Source organism: Protopterus annectens, chromosome 12.part0, assembly GCF_019279795.1.
Source record: "Protopterus annectens isolate FY-2018-M chromosome 12.part0, PAN1.0, whole genome shotgun sequence".
Lineage (NCBI taxonomy): Eukaryota > Metazoa > Chordata > Ceratodontiformes > Protopteridae > Protopterus > Protopterus annectens.
Window position 1 is genome coordinate 336,581,778 of NC_056746.1, and position 18,969 is coordinate 336,600,746.

The 18,969-nt window shown below is 38.2% G+C and overlaps 1 long non-coding RNA gene across 1 annotated transcript in view; it reads left to right on the forward strand.

The window, feature by feature from the left end:
* Positions 1 to 9,006: 9,006 nt before the first annotated feature.
* Positions 9,007 to 18,969, forward strand: part of LOC122816551 — a 214,643-nt gene continuing 204,680 nt past the window's right edge. Inside the window, exon 1 of the long non-coding RNA XR_006367086.1 lies at positions 9,007 to 9,590. This is a non-coding gene — a long non-coding RNA (uncharacterized LOC122816551). The remainder of the gene's footprint in view (positions 9,591 to 18,969) is intronic.

The following is an 18,969-nucleotide window of genomic DNA, read 5'->3' on the forward strand; positions in this document are numbered from 1 at the left end:
ATAAGAGCATGTGTACAAGTGCTATGTTTTTATACCTCGAATGCAGAGTGTAAAACCACTTGGAATTTCCCAGTGATGGAGTTTCATGGTTTAGTAATTGTCTGCTAAACAGCCTTCAAAGTGTTAAGAATTAATACAATTACAGATGGGGGCACCACTACAACAGGGTTCACCAAGGGTTGGTGCTTGGCCCACAATTTTATTCACTTTTCATTAATAGACTCATTTGGAATCTGCCATATATTTCTTAATACATGCTATACAGAAGATATTATAACAGAATCAGAATCAGAATCACATTTATTGGCCAAGTATGCTCACGGTTCCCATTCAGAAGCCTGAAACATCATAAGCCTGAAAATCAAAATCCTGAAACCAAAAGCCTGAAAATTCAGAATCCTGAAAACTCAAAATCCTGAAAGCCCAAAATCCTGAAAGCCCAAAATCCTGAAACTCAAAATCCTGAAAACACAAAATAGACATACTGATGTCATTGTGGCTTTGCTATTGTTAGCCCTGTGGTGTTAGGTCATGCGTTGGGATCAGGTAACTGTGCGGTTGGTTTTATGTTAGGGTTAGGGGAGGTTTAAGTGAGTTAGGGTTAGGGCGCAGGTTAGGCATGTATGCAATAGTGACAAATATTGGGGTTAAGGGCGGTTTAAGTGAGTTAGGGTTAGGGCGCAGGTCGGGTGAGTGTGCGATAGTGACGGACCTTAGGGTTAGGGTTAGGGTCAGGGTCAGTTGGTAGATATTAGTGTCTTTATAGTGACATATTAGCATTATTTGTGTTTTCAGGATTTTGAGTTTCAGGATTTTGGGCTTTCAGGATTTTGGGCTTTCAGGATTTTGAGTTTTCAGGATTCTGAATTTTCAGGCTTTTGGTTTCAGGATTTTGATTTTCAGGCTTATGATGTTTCAGGCTTCTGAATGGGAACCATGCTCACATATAAGGAATCTGACTCCGGTTTCAGTGGCTCTCCAAGTATAAATTACATAAATGACATACATACATACAACTATTAAAAACAAGACAAAAAAAAGTAAATATACATATACCTATACATGTACATACAAGGTGCAAGGTGCAATTCAGTGCAAGAAAATAAAATTGCCAAAGAGTCCAAAGACAACCACAAGGCATTCTATAACAATGTCAAGAATCTAAATGGCAATGCTCAGATCTTCTCTGAGCTACAACAGAATGGCATTAAATATACTGATCCCAAAGATATTGCCAATATCCTGGCAGATCGATTCAGTGCCAACTTCACCCCCCTCTCACCCCCTAAATAGTCCGTCTCAATACCGGAAGATTTCCAAATTCCGGTAATAATGGCCACACAGCTAAAAAAACGCACTCTCCAAAGCTAAGAATACAGCATGCATGGGACCAGATGACATGAACTACAAAAGGAACTGGCACCTCACCTGTTTAATCATACCCTCACCTCAGGCTTTGTACCCACTGAGTGGCACACAGCTACAGTTATCCCACTCCATAAGGGGGATCCACCTTGGATCCTGGGAACTACTGCCCCATCACTCTGATGAGCCTGATCTGCAAGGCCATGGAACGTATTATCATGGAACTTATAAACAAAGACATTGGCAACCTTAAAACACTGGACCCACCCAGTTTGGGTTCCTGAAGGGCCGATCTTGTCTCCTGAACCTGATTGACTTCTTCGAATCAGTCTCCAGGGTTGTGGACGAGGGTAAGGCAGTCCACACAGCCTATCTGGACCTCGCCAAGGCCTTTGACACCATCCCCCACTCTGGAATCATAGATAAACTTACTAAGCTGGGCATTAATCCCTACGTCACTCAATGGGTTGCCAGCTGGCTTACTGACAGAACCCACACTGTAAAAGTAGCTGACTCCAAATCCAGCTCCAGACAAGTGACAAGTGGAGTACCTCAGGGTTCAGTCCTGGGACCTCTCTTGTTTGGCATCTACTTCTCTGAAGTACAGGCCAACACTAAGGGACTCTGGCTAACAAAGTTCGCAGATGACTGCAAATTGGGAGCCATTATTGAATCCCCAAATTATGTGGATACTCTACAAAAGGGCCTTACAGAAACAGATGCTTGGTGCCAGAGTCATGGGCTCAAGCTCAATGCCAAGAAATTTATAGTTATCCCCTTTGGGAAAAAAACATGTACCCATGAATTACCACATAGGTGGCAGTGCACTAAACATTGAAAGTGTGATAAGAGACTTAGGGACACAGGTGGACAGTGGTCTCACCTTCAATAACCACATCATCACAACAGTCAGGAAATCCTTCTATGTAGCACACCTCATCACTAAGGGCTTTTCATCCAGAAAAAAGGAGGTGATTGTCCCACTGTACACATCCCTCATTAGACCCATTATAGAATACAATGCCCCATTTGGTATGTACCTCTCAAGACATCTGCAACAACTGGAAAGGCCGCAGAAATGCCTCACTAAAAGAATCACAGGCCTAAAGCAGATGCCCTATGCTGATCACCTTAAAAAACTTCAGCTATATTCTGTCGCATATCGTCTACTCTGAGGCGATCTCTGCTTAACATACAAGGCCATGTCAAACCCAGAGCTATTGGACATGCTACACTTAAAGAAATCCCAATCCCTCAGAGCCACACGCTCCAGGGATCTAAACCTTGTCATCATAATAAACAAAACATGCTGGAGGGATAGGTTCCTGACCCAGAGACTCCTCAAACTCTGGAATAGACTGCCCATACATGTCAAGCAGAGCGCCTCTTTGGCCCTCTTAAAAAAGGAACCTTGATGAGTGGATGGGAGAAAGGAAATTCACCCCGGGGATCACGTCAGTCACCCTGCTAGACAGGGGTCCAGGGAAGTAAATAGTGTGGGAAGAAATAGCCAGGGAATTGTTATGGCTAGGCTTATATAGGCCCTAGGGCCGATAGCCTAGTACCAACCTATGTACCTATAAACCTATAAGAAATACTGAAATAAATTCTGAAAGAAACAAGTATTAACAATACATAAACAATATTGCAGAACCCTCGGAAGCTTGGGAAAAAAGAATACCCAGTCTAAAAAACAGAGTTAACTATTTATGAACTTGATAGCCTGTGGAAAAAAACACATTCTTATATCTGTATGTTTTTTGTTTGTGTTAATCTATAACTCCTGGCTGATGGTTTGTTTGTGTCTTTCGGCTTTTCCCAGTTAAGGGTCGCCACAGCAGAACTCCGGTCCGCTAATGATTGGCAGTAGATTTTTACGTGCTGGTTTGCTGGGCCTAATGCACAACCTTCAACGAAGGAATGCCCATTCACGCATGTCGCCACACAAAGACGCTCTAACTGAGAATCGAATGGGCAACGTCTAACTGTGAGGCGACAATGCTACCGCAGCACCACCGCAACTCCTGGCTAATGGTAATAGTTCAAAAAGATGGTGGCCTGAATGTGAAGGGTAGGAGATGATTTTCCCTGCCTGTTTCATGACTTTGGAATAGTGCAGGTCCTGTAAGGAGGGAAAACTAGAACAAATGATATTTTTGGCAGACCTGACTATTCGATGTATCCTATTTTTGCCATGTTTAGACACAGATCCAAGCCACACTGTTATGGATGAGCTGAGAACAAACTCAATGATTGCTGTGTAGAACTGAATCAATAACTCCTATGAGAGGTTGAACTTCCTCAGCTGTCACAGAAAGTACATTCCTTGTTGTGCCTTTTATATGCTGGACCTTACATTGGTCACCCACTTCAAATCCTGGGAGATTATAGATCCTCAAAACTTGAATGTTTCCACAACTGACATAGCAGTGTTAAATTTAAAGGGGGGATAATATTGTAGTGCCACTCCTAATGTCCACTGTCATCTCCACAGTTTTAAGAGTGTTTAACTCCATATTATTCTGATTACACCAAAGGGCCAACTGCCCAACTTCCCATCTATATCCAGACTCAACACCATTCCTAATCTGTCCAATAATGGTTGTATCACCCACGTATTTAATATGTTTGACAGGGGAGTCCTTAGACGTGCAGTCATCAGTGTAGAAGGAGAATAGGGGTGGAGGAGAGCACACATCCCTGGGGGCCACCCCGTATTGATCGTGTAATAGGTAGAGGTAAATATACCCAGTTTCACCTGCTGTTTCCTATTGGCTAGAACACCGGTGATCCATTGGCAGGTGAAGACAGAAACAGAAAGCTGTGAGAGTTTCAAGTGAAGAAGTTCTGGAATTAATGTATTAAATGCAGAGCTGAAATCCACAAACAAAGCCCTTGCATATGTCCCTGAGTTGTCAAGATTTTGCAAGATATAGTGCAGACCCATATTAACTGCATCATCCACTGACTAGTTCTCTTGATAAGCAAACTGATGGGAGTCCAACAAGGGAGCTGTAAAATCCTTCAAGTGAGCTAACACCAGCCTCTCAAAAGCTTTTATGACCACCGATGTCAAAGCAACAGGCCTGTAGTCATTCAGTCCTGTTATACTGGATTTTTTAGGCACTGGAATGATTGTGGCTTATTTGAAACATAAGGGAACTTCACACAGCACTATCGATTTATTAAAAATCCTAGTACAAACAGGAAGGAGCCAGTTGATCAGCACATGTTTTTAAACAGGATGGTGAAACCCTATCTGGATCTGCTGCTTTCTTAATGTGCTTACAAAAGCAAACAAAAACAATATAATATTAAATAATGAATGACAAAAGGACTTTGCCTCTATTCTGAATTGAATTGTCAAACACAAGCTTTCTGTTAACCCACAAAAATCTATTGTCATTTTCTTTGGTTAGATCAAGAAAACAACCATCTCACCTTCACTAACCACTAAAGACCCATCCGGTATTTCTTTACCATATGTCACACACCATAAATTGATTGGCAAAGAATTGGACTGAAACGTTTTCATCAATGAACAAACTGGAGTTCTGTCAGAGTGCAAAACCAGCTAGAAGTCTCCAACAGTGTATCAAATTTCCTCACTACTGAAACAAAAATGGCATTGCAATTAACAATCTATTACTTAGACTAGAGTAAACACTACCTGTTGTAGCCCTTCTCTCTAAACATAATACCAGTTTACTACAATCCACTGCAAACCTTATTATCAGGTTTATTTACATGACAGCATTGTTTAACCATAAATAAAGCTAAGTGGTTGCCAAGCACAGTCCAGGGCCATCTTGTCAATAAATACAGGTTCACCACAGGTGCTCAACTTCCAAACACCTGAAAAGTAGGGTCTTGCATGTCTTGTGCTTGTGTAAGCTGCTGCTCATGCTCAAACTCAAATATGACTTCAGGTATAGGGCGGGGGAGCTGGTAGTGCTCAGACTTGAATAGACGTTTGGGTAAGAAGCTGTGGGTAGGGAGTGACTGACTGGTTTAGCATCAGGGAGAGAGTTTTAAAATTTGAGAATGGAGAGAGATTTTAGGGTTAAAGAGCAGGAAGAAAGTTTTAGGTTTAGGGAGGGAACTGGAGTTTTAGGATTAGGCAGCAGGAAGGGAGTTTTAGGCTTAGGGAGCAGGAAGTGATTTTTTTAGGGTTAGGGAATGGGAATAGGAATGGAGTTTTATGGTTAGATTTATGGTTCTGATAGGGCTATGGAAGCTAAGTAGTTATAGGAGATTGAGCTAGTGGGAGTCTGAGCACTTGCCTATTCGAGCAAGTAACAGCGAGCAAGTATATAACAAGCATATAGCACTTGAGTGCTGTGGTACACCCAGTAAATACACTTACTTTCCAATTACTGAACAATAACTACTGTCACCCTTTAAAATAAGGAACTCATGGAACACAACACAAACAGCAACTTAAGAGGACGCAATACTACACAAGACCTAACTTTACTTTACCTTACATAAATAAAGTCTGCAAAATCATCTCAGCTTCATGGAATAAAATGTCATTTGAACTAAAATAAGTCAATAGCCTTTTGATATTTAGGGAAAAAAAGCATTTAGTCAAGGAAACAAACTGTGCTTGCTTTAGAGATGCAGGGTAACAGTTCTACTCAACATAATCTTGATTTAATAATATATTAATCATTGAGTCCTGCCAATGATGCAGAGTCGACTGAGTAGTAAATAGACACATAGAATTTATATATATATATATATATATATATATATATATATATATATACATACATACATACATATATATATATATATATATATACACACACACACACACACACACACACACACACACACACACACATATAAATATTTCAACATTCTAATTTTAATGATGATAAAAATCTGATACTTACAATGCCTGTTTAGACTGGTGGGAGTGGGATTATTATGAAAGAATAACTACATTAACTGGTATGAAATTCTGAACAGCTGTTTGCAGTGGCTGTACTACTGACTAGCTGTTTATACTAAGTTATTCACTATAAGAAATGTGCTGTGATTTATTTTTTTCAGTAACTGTTTTTACAACCTGCAGTACTAAATGACAAACAACAGAAAATGATTCCCCATATTGCTTTGAACTGTAATTCATTTGAGATATTTCTTGCATTTAACATTATTGTTTTTGTGTATTCTTATTTTTTGTGTCTGTGGATTTTCTGAAGATGGAATTTCATGGCTTTAGTAATTATTTGTTAAACACAGCCTTCAATGAACCTCTACTTTTGTCAATTATTGTCATATAATTTGTCATTGCCACGTGCCCTGGGTCATAGTAGTAAACAGCTTTTGGACTATTCCATCTACTTACTTAGCAAATGTGAAAATAAAATAAGTTAAATTGTAACCCACTATCTCACCAGTCTTTCTTGCTGCTGTATCATTCTCCTTAATTACCATTTGATCATTTGAAATGACTATGCCCAGGTCCTTTTTATGGCTGTCGGTGCTTCTTCTCCTGTAACATATACTGCTTTCCCTGGATACTTTTAAAGTATTTTACTTACTTTGCCAAAGTATGTAAACATCTAGAAAAACAGAGAAGAATATTTCAATAATTATCAAATGCAAAACAAAAAGATATAATTGAATGATACTTGAAACTGTTGTTAAGATGGTTGACAAATGGTGAAGTTTTGTAAAGTGATGGAACAGATATTCTATTAGTAATCTATTATGTCAGGATTCTTGAAGTTTTCATAAAAATCCCCAAAAATAGGGTTGTCACCCAGCCAAAAACACACCCTCACTTAAAACTTGCAACAAATTTGTAAAGTTGAAACCCTGAACAATTTTGACTGTTGCTGAAGGCTGAAAGTAAATCAAAGATCCTTGGTCATACTCTGAAAGAGGTCGGACTTCAATGAGTACTCTTGGGGTGGTAAATAAATGCTGCCTATGAGAAAATGTGTTGGCAGCTGTATTACAAATGATTACTAACATAATTACCCCATGGCAAAAGAGGTTGGAAACATAAACAGTCAAGTTAAACAGAAGCACAAGAAATTAAAATCAATTGTCTCATGCTGTAGAAGTAACAAGAAAACTGGATGCAAGAAGTCAGTCCAGGAGCTGTCATAGCCCGAGAATAACTATAACCTTTATCTTCATCTGTCAGCACTGACCTCAAACTGCATACCTCTCCACTGACCATGATTCTACATAACACACTTGATTTTGCTCTGTATTTTGCCTTGCTCCTACCTAGCAAAAATAAGACTTTTATACAAATCATTAATGATTACATGTAAACACAAAATTACAACTCAGGCTGCTTATAATTCAGAAAAAAAACATACCTGTATAAATCTTATTGTATTAACTTTAAAGTATCTATAGCTGTTCTTGACTGAAGCTGTGTACCTCATTATTTTTGACTTTCTCTGAATCTTTTCGAGCTAAGAGATTGAGAGCAAAGTTTATACCTTAGGGTTACCACCTGTCCCGCTTTGTGAGGGACAGTCCCTCTTTAGACAGTTGTGTCCTGCATAAAAATGGAAAAAATAGCAAATGTACTGAGATTTTAGGACAAAATTATGTCCTATATTTTATGTAATAGTTGCATAAAACAGTTATTCTGTATCTGAAACACCTAAATGTTATAAGAAATAGAATAATCAACTAAAATGCTACAATGTGTCCAGCAGCCCACTGAGGAGCCTTGTCCAATTTCCCCAGAGTTCCATCTAATTAAGTGATAATTGTTCAGAATCACACAGTAGGCAAATGGAGGCTGGGAGAATCAAACCTTAGAAAAAGTAGCTCGATTAAACAGCAGATAGCATTAATCTTCTGCGCTGACTGCCGGGCAACCAAACAAACAACCAAAGTAAGTTCATAGGTAGCTATCCGCATTAGGCATGCAGTCCAAAAGACCAGAAGAAGCTAGCCTGTTTTTTTTTTTTTTTTTTCAAATTACCTCAAAATACTATTTAGTTAAGCGGTTTATTCGAGGTCACACTGCAAGCCAATGAAAATGGTTAAGAATTAAACCCTGGACTACAGAAACAAGTTGTAGAAATGGTATAGCCTGAATGCCCTTTAAGTGCTTGGAAGTCGAAAGGTGTTGAATTTTAGCTATTGTCGACTTGATTCAAACACATTTCTCCCATACAAACACATTTCTTCAAAATAAAGTGCGATGACAAGAGGAAGAAATGAATATGGGGTAATGAAAAATAATAGTTATTTGTTTATTAATATACGCGCCTCCCTTAAAAGGCTACTAGTTTTAAAAGATATGCAGACTGTATTTAGAGGAAGCACATATAAGTGAAAGGGAGCATAAGAAAAATATTTATTCGGTTCTCTATTGTGAAAATATGTGGCATTCTTCTGCAGTCATAATAAACATAAAAAATGCTTCTATGATTTCCAAACCCTGCATTGTGCAATTTCAGCAGAAACCCGATGGGCGCCCCTTCCCCGGCTCCGTGTTTGCTGCGCCCTCTAAAGGGCCGATGTGGAGCTACTAGAAACCTTTTTTTATCTGACGTCTCCTGAATTTCTAGGAATGACCCTACCCCGATTCTATATTTGGAGTTAGCTTCTAGGAATAAGACCAGCGCAGACAAGTTGGGCTTCACGACACCTCCTTATACAGCACCAATAGGACTAGTGACACAGAACCTTGCCATGCAGATTGCATCAGGCATGCATGGGCTCCCCTGTACTCTGCGAACGAGACTTGCTGAAAATTGAAAATTAAAAAAAAAAAATCGGGGGATTGCTGTGGGTGTAAATTAGGGTGGTGAGCTATCATTTTTATATCTGTTTTTTTCTGTCTCTCTTTCTCCATCGGGACTTCTGTTTCACTCTTTTGGCTAAATTTCACCACTTGCCCTGGCCTTTTAGAAGCTTGCAAGCAAACATGATTAAGGAGTGAGCGCTGAGAACTGGAAGGCTGACAATGTGAGATCTTCAAAATGTAATGAGCCAAGAGGTTCGTCCACCACCGCCAGGCAAGGCGCTGCCACGGGGGCGGGTGGCTAGAAGAAGATTCACGGCGAGTCATGCAAGGAGTCGTCAAGAAATGACAGTAAACCAGGGTGGAGTAAAAGGAGGAGGAGGAGGCTTTGGGCGAGCCGAGGCACCACGACACCAGCAGCAGCAGCCTAGCTGGCGACACGATCCTTCTGGTCTCGCTTCGGGCAGGGACACGCAGGGAAATGCAATTAGTAAGTTTTTATTTCTTAATGTGAAGGAGACGCGTGAGTGTCAGTTGTGTACTTGTCCTGCTAAACATATCAAGTTTACACATTGGTGCTAGAATGCACCTTTGAGATCAGCAGGTGTTGCACTGCCATATGTTTGCTTTATAAAACAGTGCAGCTCAAGTAGAGTTGTGTGAATGTGTGCGTGTGTACACGTATGCGTGTGTTTGCATGGTTTATTGTTGCACCCATGATTTGAACGACATGGCTCCATGTTAAGTCTGACACACGGTATATCTGATTCTGTCTGGGCCTGGATTTTTTTATGAACATATTAATATGAAATGCAGACAGAGTCTGGCTCGCGCTGTGGGTACCTGAACTCTCAGGAGACGCACGCGGTAGACGCTGTCTGGGATTCAGACAGGTTGGGTCTGCTGCAGCGCGTGCTTCCTTTTGCTACTTATTGTGGAGCTTGGGCAATGGGATGTTTAAATGCATTGTAGTCAAGTATTATTTAATTGGCTAAAATCTTCCTTCTAGCCTGAAAATGTCAAAATATCAGCGGCTTAATGCATTTCTCAGAGATATACACTGCAGAAATACCACGTTACTAGTCTGCTGGATTTTATTGCCTTTTTGTGTTACTGTACAATATGTTTCATTGTGACTGTTGCTTAATGCAGAACTGAGTGACTTAGTAGTTAATTAAACAAGGAAATTAAATTGGCTGGTTTACAAAAATAAAACTGGAAGTTGTGTGTCTGTGTTTTCAAAATAATTTTGTAGTTGGTTATTGATTCCCATTTAAGTGATAGGTACCCTGTCATTTCACCTGAATTTGAAAAAAGAAGAGATAATGGTGTTGTGGTATTGTGTATTTACACTTCCAGATATGTAGTAGTTTGCCAAATGTTAGTAACCTGCTTCCAGCATAGTTGTCATGCTTAAGAGTTAGGTGGGGCATGTCTGGTCATTTTTTTGTTACTTGTGATAATTTCTTTCTGCACTCAGAATTAATTTTTAGCATTGCTGCCTTAATTTTGCTAGTCTTATGTTATTTTTTTATAGCCCTGCACACAATCTTTTGTTCAACTTGTACTCTCTCACACTAGTCATTACTTGTCTGCACCGCCCGATTTCTTTGTGAAATGTTACTTTTGTCTCCCTCCATCTTTGCAGATTGCCACATTTGTCTGAATATTTGAGGTATTTAGTGTGTGCATGAAATGTTTTAGTTCTGTGTTTTTTTTATTTATCTGCTTCATCTCACAGCTTAGAATTGTTGTTGTTCTCCTTTATTCTTTAAGAGTTGTGCAGTGGTATAGTCCTTTATCCTGCAAATGCCCAGCAGTGGTACAGTCTTACGAAAATGCCCTGAAACAGACATTGAGTTCAGAACAGGAAACTGTGTCGATTGTGTTGCTTCACAAAGTTTTGAGAGAGATTTTTTTTCACTGGTACATCTAGGGAGTGTTTTCTCTAAATGGTTGTGATTCTAACAATCGTGAGTGTGGAAGTTGCAGTTTAACCTGACATGTTTACTTTAGGCATGGATTCACAAAGTCTCAAATGCTCAAAAGTTGCACTATTCTGCACTCTTTAGCCTGATGGTACTGGAACTACCTTGTTTTCTAAAGATGTGCAACACTATTGCTCTCCTTTTCTTTATTGGCAGCCCCCAATAATTGCGTAGGTCTGTTCCTCCAGTAAAAACAATGCTATTTTGCATATTGCAGATGGCCCAAAACTGGCAGTATCTTCTGTCTTGTGAATACACAACAAGGCCCTCTATGCTGTATCTTTCAGAAATGTGACCCAATAATGCTGAAGGCCATCCAGCTGTAAAGCAAGCTGCAGTTCTTTGTCCAGTTAGTGAATATTCTGATGTCTTGCACATGATAGCCACGCAACAGTAGGACTGACATGGATTACAGAGTTGCCCATCATGTTACTGTACTGCAAGCCACAGACACAACAGTAGTGACAATGCATCCTGAGGGTGGCCATACTCTTCAGGAGTATGATGGCAATATTTTCATGCACTTTTTAGGAGGCCAAAAATAATGTTGTGCAGTATTAATGTTACCCACGATGTCGCTGGTGAATAGCAGGGTATGTGTCTAAACTTTGCTTGCATGTACCTAACATGATGCAGTCTTTGACCATACTAGTACCGTTATTCATTCTGCAGGCTGGCTAATAGAACTGTCTGTACCTGCAAGCATTAAGTGGTGTCAGTCTAATGTATGTCACTACCCATCTTGATTACATTTTATTACATTTGTCTGGTTGCAGGAGGAGACAGCCTATCTAATCTGCCTTTTGAGTGAATTTAACAATTTTCCTCCTTTCTATCCCCCTGCCTTTTCTCCTTTTGGTCTTCGCTGCATTGAATGCTTGTGTGGATTCCATATTTACCTCCCATTAGAGTAGTTTTGTTTTGTAAGTACACAGCTTTCTCTGTGAAGAAGTATTTTAGCAGATCCTAGGAGTAGTTAGTTGCCTACATTCATCTGCCTGACCCCCACCCCCTCCGTTGCATGTATTGTCAGTGTAACAGAGTGTGAAGTGGCTTAACCTACCAGGGTACTTACTGAAATCCCAAGATAGATAATGGTGACTTTACTCTGCTTGCTTCTGGAGTCGAAAAATTGGATTTTTCCACTGTTCTGCTGGTATTTAACTGTAACACTGTACTATCCTGCAGCATCACAGTAAGAGTGCCATTATTCTATAGGTGCGGAACTGTGATGCAGTCATGATAAGTCCAAGAAGCATATTGTTCCATTCCCATACAGCATTGGCAGCATTCGACAAAGTAGAAGCTGCTGTTTCAGAGTTTAGGGACATTTAGGCACATAGCCCCTCATAACAGAAACCAATATCGTTTTTGAAAAAATATGTAGGATAACATTATTAGTATAATTTTTTGATCAGCCACATAGCCTTAAATTTTGATTATTGTGGATGAAATCATCAGTTTTCACTTTGTTAAATGTGAAGATTAAATTCATAGGCAAATCGAGTTACTGAGGCTAAATTGGTATTTAGTTTTGCAGTTTGGAGGTGTTTTATTTTAACTGCTGTATATCATGGAATTACAATGTAGACAAACATATGTTTTACAATGTTATATGTAATACTGCACATCAAACTATAAGTCAAAATAAGGGCACTATAACTGTAAAGGGAATGTTTATATGTTTCACACTCTCAGCACTGTGTATTGTTTAATGTAAATTACATTTTTAACAGTACTGCCCTCCCAAACTTACAAACCAGTGAGTGCATTTATAGTAGAAGTATAATGCTGATTTCTTTCATCCCTGAAAATTGCAAGCGGTTCTACGAAAGGATGATGATGAATTTTTGCTGGAAAAGTTGAATTTGTATGATCTGACCCATAATAAAAAATGCTGCTGTCCCTTTAAGAGTTACTCAGCTCTGATTATAAAAAAAGAAAGAAAGAAAAAAAAGCTGCACCAGGAAGCTTCAGTTAACTTCGTAATCAAAAAGTCACAAGACTGAAAATAAAAGCATTCAATTTAGTAAGGAGCCTTGTTTTCCAAAAAATGGAACATGGTGAATCTGGGGCTCAGCCATTCTGTTTGGAAGTTGTAGAAAATATGAGTATTGACTTATTAGTAGGGTGCTGTCTATCCTTGTCTTGTTGGACAGGAGGTGTAAGCATGGTGGCAGAAAGTCATCATTTGCTTAGAGAAATATTCACAAGAGCTGTGGTCCCAGACACGGGGTTTTGGGGGCGAGATGAGCTGTTTCTTGTATCCAACTGGCCCGCAAAGTCCCGCTTCTGGTTTTCACGTTAATCAACAAGACATACAGAGGAATTCTTAGAAAGAAAAAAAAAAGGAAACTGAAGTTTGTAGGCTTGTGTGCAGTATCTGTATATATATATATATATATATATATATATATATATGTGTGTGTGTGTGTGTGTGTGTATGAGTTAAATTTGTCTTGCCTTACTGCTGCGTGTCAGAACAGTAGTGGTCATTGTATCTCGGGGAGGGATTGAACTGCATTGCTTCTTGTTTTCATGAAAATCCCGTGCAAGACTTCAGTAAACAACATAGAAAATGTTGCATTTATTGAAAATGACAAGTGTTGAAGTACACAGTGCAGTGTAAAAAGTTATCACCACTTTAAAATAAGGCTTGTGTCTTTTTATGGAGACTTTCTGCGCATTAATGCCCATTAGTACTGTGTCCTTTCAAGTTATATGCCTACATATACAGCATAAGATGTCATACGGATTATATTGTGCCACCAGTGCAACTTGGCTGGATGCTACTATTAAATCTGTGTGCACTCCTTTCATTGTGATTCTTACACTGCTCATTGCTTTGATCCCATATCTTGTATTACTGATAAATTTATTAATGTGACAATGTTGATTTGAGTGACAAATATCAGTTCTGTCCTGGGAAATATCTGAAAACACATTCAATGATAAATAAGTGTTTTATTCTACTTTAAATTATCTTTCATTTCTAAATGTTATCAACAATGTTGTACTCTTTAAGTTAACTTAGTTTTCTCTCACTTTTTTTCAAATAGTTGCAAGTTAAACAAGGGTGACTTCTTTCATATACCCAGACCTAGTTTTCCTTCAGTGTTCTGTGGTATTTATGTACATTTGCTGTTTAAGGACAGTTAACATGACCTTAGCAGTCTGGTATGGGGTCAACAGCGTAACTTAACATCATGGAGCAATACCTCTATGTTTTATTTATTTATTTATTTTACATTTGCTTACTGGGGAGGTCCGACTGGACAGAGCTGTCCGTTTTCAGCGGAGGGCAAGGGAGAAAAGCTCCAGAACAATTGCTAATATACTATACATAAGATATTTACATGAACATAGTGGTTTAGACATACAGTTAAAAGTATAGCAGGTAGTAACATATGATTGTTGTTCATAACAGTATGTTAAATAGAGATAATCTTGAAGACGTAGTGAAGATAACACAAGAAGGGAAAAACTAAAAATACTAGCCAGATAGTTGAAAATAACTATGCGGTATTATTCAAACAATATTAAAAGGAAAATTATTTTATTTTGGGTTTTACATTATACTTGAAGGAAAATGTAAGAATGGAAAAAAAGATACAGTAGTGCAAGTCAGAAGAGGGTTTCACATTTTAATTATTATTTACATAGGCACATATATAAATAACTACACGTTTTTGAGTTTTAAGGTAGGTTTGCATTGTGCTATAGTTTATTTTTTTATGCCGTTAGAAAATGGGCACTTTTCTGTGTTAAGGAGGCTGAAGTACGGTTTAAAGCAGTTACCAGATGATGAAGAGAACCAACGTGAATATCCCCAAAAGCCCTCCACCACAAGTCAAAAATAGTAGAGTGAAGTTTAAGCACACAGCAGCTTCTCACATCTATAATACTTTTCAGAAAATGAAAACCATGCACACAAGTTGCTTGCATGCATTTATTTGCATTACTAGAAATCTTGCTTTGTCATTTTGTTTTGTTTTGAATTTTTGCATTGTAATTTTTGGAAAACGGCTTGTTTTAACATCTGTTAAACAGAACATATTAGAATACTGTTGAAATGAAGAGACGTGAGATTTGAGAAGAGGTGTTGTTATGGGGAGACTGCATAGACCGTGGAGGTGTCTGAAAGTATAGAATCAAGATACCCCAAATTTTACTTTTCTGATTAGGTGGCTATCTCAGTGATATGTACTGGTACAGCTTTATATTCTGCTGGTGTATTTATGCACATGTCTGTGTCAATTTGTGTGTATTTATGTCAGTCTTTCTTTCTGAAGACTGGTTATGTAATATTCAAATTCAAGGAAAGTAAATATTGTGGTAAGAAATAGCCAGGGAATTGTTATGGCTCGGTTTGTATAGGCAGTAGGGCCGATAGCCTAGTACCAACCTATGAACCTATAAGGACTGCTCATTTTAAGTGTACAAAACAGTGAAGGACTTCAGAACTCTTCAGTGAGTTATATATTTTTCTCCATATAACTATAGAAGCAGTGCAATCATGAGAATATGATCTACTGCATTTTGGCATACACTGTTAATCGATTATGGGTTTTATTTTTTGCTTACATATTGTATTTGGAAACTGGCGACTATAGGGAAGACAAATTAAGCTGTTATGTCATGAATAGTCATGACAAGAACGGTAATGTTGCAAAGGAAGTATTGTTTGTGTTTAGAGTATTAATTCTAGTGATAAAGTGTTTAAGAATGCACAGGAAGTAGCAGAAAAGTGAAGTACAGTTGTAACAAACATATCCATGTTTACAGCAGAAAGATGTCAGCAGTACATAGAATAGAATTAAAGTATCCTGTTCCTTGTACAGACAGACAGAACTAAAGACACTTAATGCTAGTAGTGAGTTGTCACTTTTATTTTCTGTATGAAGGTTGCCTCTTCCATAAAACCAAAAAAACAAACAAATAAACAGAAATTAGTTTTCTTCTTAGTTTTGTCATGTCCTTTTTTATAGTATTCAAAGTTTCCAATCAACAAGCATTTTCAATTTCTTTGTATTTTTATGCTTTTTAAAAATGCATCGAAGTAAACAATGTTTCTCTTTCACGAAGCACACTTTTGTAATATTAAAAGAAATCAGAAACATGTTTTTATTAAATGACATCTGAAAAAACCTTAACAGAAATACTTTGTGCTTTTGTGTTGTATTCTTATAAGGTCTTCAGAATCATTTTATTTTTAAATGATGTAGCAAGTTTTTATACTTAAGAAGGCAAGCATATGCACATGCATACACACACGCGCACACACACACACATGCACACACACATTTTGCTCATTTTTGAAAATGCCTTCATAGCAGTAGTACATGGCAAAAATGTTTTTTTTTTTTTATTTCCCTTTATAATTTAGTTTTATCAGTCCTGAAGATTGCTGAATCAGGTCTGAACCTATATGTTTTTTCCTTATAACTTACTGTATCCAACACAGCAGTGCTGAGTCAAGTGTGAACCAAATATACGCCTGTTTTACTTTATTTTTCATATGTGAAAAATGTTTATATGTAATTTACAAAATGAGCATGCCTTCATACTACGGCGTGCTTTTTTTGAATTTACATTCTGTTTAAATAAGCTTGTTATTATTTTTGAAAGTATGGTACGATGCACAGAGTGAGATAAAGAAGAGCACCTGGTAAAAGTGCATGTACTACATGTTTTTATGTTTCTTGTTTGTATAATCTGAAATGGGGAAGGCTAGGGAGTAAAGCATAGTAACAAGAAATTAGCCAAGCAGCAGAAGCACCTGGTAGGCAGCTGGCAGACAGTGTAATGTGATGTCACACTCCTTGTGATTAAATCATGAGACTGCAATCTTTATCCTTAGCAGGCACTAAATGTGGAATAAATGAGAACACCGGTAAAATGAAGGATTACTGAAAAGAGTAATAAAGTCAACAGTCGTTTTACTACTGCCTATGATTTTAAGTGTTGACAGACTTGAAGGTAGAACAGTAACTTTCGAAACACAAAAATACGTTTTAAAATTTGCACAGTCATTGTGTGGTGCACCTTTAAAGAACTTTGCAATAAAATTCACATGATCTTGAGGGAGTGTTCAGATTCTGTGCTGTTTGACTACATATAGCAGTGTACATAGAGTGTTTGCTACACGTTTTAGAAATGTAATTTAGCCCTGTTGCAGCTGTATATTCTGTTTTAAATGGTCAGTGTAAGATAATTGCACTTCAGCTTGTGACATTCGCTTTGATGTGTAAGTCTGTTAGCTTGAGAACCATGACAAATCAAGCTTTGTTTTAAAAGGTGACTGTTTCTTTTTTTCTCATGAGTATTTTTCCTTTACTCGGAATTCTTATGTGGCTGTTTTTTTTTTTTTTTATTTTTTTTTTTTTAAAGCAACTTTCCCACGGAAGAGAAAGGAGAGTAGTTTTGTTAGCAAACAAACTTGTTTGTTTTTGAAATGTCACTGAGTGAAGACCATAAGCAGTATGGCCACATCATATTTATGCCCGCAATGATTGCATTTTCTTTCAAAAGCTGTCTGATTGCTCAGTTTTTGGTCTGATGAAGATAATTAGCCCTACTTTTCACATAATAGATTTTCCATGAACATCAGGTTGGCATTGCTGCTTAATTCCCATATGTGGCATGATGGTGAGGAAATCCCTTGCCAGCCTTGCTGTTAAGATGTATGAACAGATCTATTCCAGGTTCATTATGGGGCCAGTGAAGGGGTGTAGTCATGGGGGGGGGGGGCAGAGTCATCCTATAGACCCCCACCTTCTGTTGTTGTATGGCCCCTACAGCGTACTGTGTATTGACTTTGCTAGTGCATGTGCATTTGTGTGTGCATGTGACACTGTGTGTGTGCGCGTGTGTGTGTGTGTGTGTGTGTGTGTGTGTGTGTGTGTGTGTGTGTGTGTGTGTGTGTGTGTGTGTGTGTGTGTGTGTGTGTGTGTGTGGTATTTGAGCATGAACCAGACCAGTGGTCAGACACTGACTGAGGCATCCAGAGCCTGGATAGATGAGCTGGCCTTTGGCTGTTTGACCTTGTCTTACTCCAGCTTACAGTTCAACATCTTGATTTTATCTGCATATTTCACATTTGGAAGAATATCTAGACTCTTCCCTCTTCACCAGTGGTTCAGTCAGACTGCCCTGTTAAAACCAGGTTTATGAAAAGTTTTCCATTAGTCAAACCTTAGTGTCTATGTATGCCAAAAGCTGATACAGAGTCACTAAATCTGCTTTAAAAAATTTTTAATTCTGTACTGGATGCAGACAGTAATACCTGCAGATCTTACAAATATAATACACTTATATGTATGTATGTTTAGGAATGAGTTTTGTGAGTCACATACTGCATTCTGTAATCCTGCAGTATGGAATACTTGTGTGTCACACAAACCAGCCTCATGTATTCCGTTGATCCATGTTTCGTATATTTTTTATGTTGGAGTTATACTTCCCATGTATTTTAGCAGGCTGTGTTTATGAATGGATGCTGATGACATATTGTTTTACTTCTTTTATTTATTTATTTTTTCTTTTATTTAAAAATTATATTTCAGTCTAAGTGTAGATTTGTATGCAGGAGATTGCTTTAGGTGAGCTAGTATGCTTTGGGGTTATATATGTGCCTATCGTTTGTGCAGTTTAATGTCTTTTATTTTATTTTTTAAGATGTAGTGTAAATATGTCAGGTTTAGTGGAATTTTAGTATTTCTGATTATTCATTAAAGATGCAGATGACATGCCAAATATAAATATTAAAAATGATCTGCAGAGCACAGTAAATGCATGTCTTCTCATGTCCTTTATTTGGGGATAGAAGGAGGTATGTGTGTGTGTGTGTGTGTGTGTGTGTGTGTGTGTGTGTGTGTGTGT